At 47.8% G+C, this 3,460-nt stretch overlaps 1 long non-coding RNA gene across 1 annotated transcript in view; it reads left to right on the forward strand.

The window, feature by feature from the left end:
- The first annotated feature begins 279 nt into the window (after positions 1–279).
- LOC102771789 overlaps positions 280–3,460 on the forward strand; it is a 6,322-nt gene continuing 3,141 nt past the window's right edge. Inside the window, exon 1 of the long non-coding RNA XR_435363.2 lies at positions 280–392. This is a non-coding gene — a long non-coding RNA (uncharacterized LOC102771789). The remainder of the gene's footprint in view (positions 393–3,460) is intronic.

The following is a 3,460-nucleotide window of genomic DNA, read 5'->3' on the forward strand; positions in this document are numbered from 1 at the left end:
TCACTTGGCCACTCTTGGAATGACCCTGTCCCTAGGCCTTCTCACTCCCTGGAGAAAACAAAAGTTTTTTGTTTTGTTCCTGGAATACAGCAGGCTGACCAAAGGGAACAAAAGACACAGTGGCAGACTATTGAGTTGACAGGGCCCAGTTCCTGCCCGAGCAGCGGGGTCTCAGGTCGCCAGGGTCAGAATCTGTCCTGATTGAGAAGGTGGACAAACCAGTGTTTGAACCAGTGTTTTAACGAGGACATTCTCGTTAACACTCCAGGTTCTCAGGAAGGAAGATAATCAGGGGAGCATCAGCTTCACCAGCCATTGCCCAGAAGCAGGATTATCATTCAGAGAAGACTTCTCATGAAGAAAGAAGGGTGGATGCCAGTAGCCTCCTGGAGGTCTGCATGACAGCCTCCCCTGGTTGTGTCTTCACCTGGGGACCTTTGAAGTGGTTTACATGGGGACTCGTGATTTACTAGTTAAGAGCATGCGTTTTAGACTCAGACAGATCTGGGTTCCTGTCCCACCTCTGACCCTCAACAGCAGCATGAACTGGAGCAAATTATTCAGGCTCTCTGAGCCTTAGTTTCTTCACCTATAAAATGGGACTAGTCATGCTTCATACCTCAGAGGGTAGCTGAAGGGTTAAATGAGTTAATGTGTGTGCCTGCCTGCTAGTGGTGACTGTGTTGATTCTGGTCCCTAAATCTCAGTGTTACCATAAAATAGAAGCCCACACCCTCTGTTTTACTAGAATGTTGTTCCAAGGTGGGACATGCCAACTGCTAAATAATGCAGCCAGCCTGTGATTTTTACAAGAGTTGTTATGGTAACCATATTTTTAAAATGCCACTAACACTTGGCAAAGAAAATGAGATTAGGACTAAGTGACAATGAAAAGTGATGGGATGGCCGAAACCGGTTTGGCTCAGTGGATAGAGCATCGGCCTGTGGACTGAAGGGTCCCAGGTTCGATTCCGGTCAGGGGCATGTACCTGGGTTGCGGGCACATCCCCAGTGGGAGATGTGCAGGAGGCAGCTGATCGATGTCTCTCTCTCATTGATGTTTCTAACTCTCTATCTCTCTCCCTTCCTCTCTGTAAAAAATCAATAAAATATATATATATATATAAAAGAAAAGTGATGGGATGACATAAATAAACCTAGAAAGAAAGGAGAAGAAGGAACTAAGAATACGAAGCAGGTAGGGAAACATACTAAGTCAGGGCAGGGTGATTTTAAGTGTCCAAGTCAGGGGTGGAATCTGTCCCAGGTCTGGACAGAATGAAGGGTGTGAACTTGGAATGGGCATTGTTACACGGTCCTGGCTGTAGCCCTTACCCAGGCTGCCTGAGCGATTCTGTTCTTTGTTGGCACCTCCTGGAAGGAGAGGAGGAGCCATTTCCCTCCTCGGAGGCCTGGCTTGGACTTTTTAATCCTGTGGTCTTTCTCCCTTTTGCTTCCATCCCACCTGCCTGCCCTCCACTGACAGGGTGGGAGACATGCCTTCCTGTCCTTTCTTCATAAGCTAACAGTAATTCCTGACACCAGGAGTGGGAGAAAGTCAGAGCTGTGGTCTCACTGGTAGCTGGGTGGCTGGAATAGTATTGTGGGAGCCATGATGCCATGTCCACTGCCAAGTGAACACCTTGTGATGGACTTAAGAGAAACCCCCCTGTCAGGAGGCTAAGAGAGTCCATGTCTGGCTGTGATAGAGCTGAAGCTACCATGGTTGCAGGAGACATGAAGGGTGTGGCATGAGAGGTGTAGGCCGTTTGTCTTATCTTACACCCGCTTTATTCTCTGTCCTTTTCTGCCCTGCTCTGTGCCTGGCAGCTGATCCTATGGATGGCATTTTGGGGATCACATGCCAGTTGGATTCTGATTGGGTTTGACCAACGGAAGGCACCCGAGACTAGAAGGCAGCAGGAGGGAGAGGTCAGGGCATCTACCCTGCCTCTGCTTCGACAGTGGCACCCTCTGTTCGGGAATGCCCCCTCCACAGTAGCTCTAGCTCTTACCAGGCTCCCATGTCACCATTTCCTTCCCTTGCTGTCCAGTCCTAAGGGTGGTAAAGCTGCCCTCTGCTGCTGGTGTCTGGGAGCCCAGTTACCTGTTGTTGGTTCCGTTAGCCCCACCCACACCTCCATAAATAGCCCCTTCATGAGTCTTCTCTTCTGAACCAGCTGAGTTGAATTATTCCCTAGTAAGACCTTGATTGGCACATGGAGAAAGAGTAAAGGCACCAAGGATACTAGTTTAGGGGGGGTTGCTTTTCTGAGGCAGCAGGGCTTCAAGTTAGAGGGGGAAGGAGATATAGGGGGCAGGACCCAGGGATCGAGCCCAATAGTAAAGCTGGGTCACATGGGTCTAAATTACAGGTCACTGTTTTACTGGTCTGTGCTGGTGCTGAAACCCGGAAAACATCCTTCTGGTGAAGGAAGGGGGCAGGGGTCTTTGGGGCAGTGGAGATACTCACCTTGGGGGCAAGGTTGCATCTTTACTCTGGGGAATCCTTCTGCCTCTAGCAGGGTTCAATCCAATGGGGAGGGGAGCCTAGAACTAGGTATGAGACCAGAATCAGACAATAGGCTAAGAGTCATGAGAGAGAGCATGTTCTGCCAGAGAAATGGGAGTAGGTAATGTGGATGAAGGCAAGGAGGTCCAAGGCTCCTCTCATGGTCTTTGAGGAGCCTAAGAAAGAATGAGACCAGTTGCAGGCAGAAATGGACACAAATAGCTGGTGATAAACTCATAATGGCAGAATCGTAGCTCATGAGTTATGCAGTGTTGGGTTGCTCTTTAGTGCTGGAAAGGGAAGGGAAGAATTATTAAGATAAAGGCACTTGAAAGCAATGTCTCTGGCACAGGAAGGGCCATTGAAGAATATGTTTAGGAAGTGAGTTGTAGCTTGTTATCTGTAGCAGAGTAATTCTGTTTTAATATATGGGGGTTATAGTACATGGGTAATAATATATATTCTATTACTTGGGTAGAGTCATTCAGGGGCCAGCCTCCCAGCCTAGTGTCAGGAGAGTTTATCTTCAGTCCTTCCTTGTGTATCCACCTGGCAGTAGCCAGGGCATCATTGTCCCCATGCCCACCTCTGCTCCCTTGGCTGCTGGTGACTCAGGAATAGCTGGGCACTGTACTTTCCCCATGAGCTGGATGTTGCTGCCTCTCCTCAGGCGTTAGCACAAGGCTGAAGGAGTGGTGGGGGAGCACATTTCCCTTTTTGGTCCTGTTCCCTTATTCCTTTCAACACCTCCACAATAGAGTGCAAGGGGACGTAGTGGGTGTAAATTTTTAGTAAAAAGAAAGTCAAGTAAAAAAAAAAGAAAGAAAGTCAAGTGTGTAAAAGTCTTATTTTATTTCTCTATAACTAAGATTAAATTAGCTCTTGATCCTTGATTTCCACATTTGGAGAAAACTGGGTTTTGCCAATTTTCATATATATATATATATA

This window comes from Myotis davidii, unplaced genomic scaffold, assembly GCF_000327345.1.
Source record: "Myotis davidii unplaced genomic scaffold, ASM32734v1 scaffold32, whole genome shotgun sequence".
NCBI lineage: Eukaryota > Metazoa > Chordata > Mammalia > Chiroptera > Vespertilionidae > Myotis > Myotis davidii.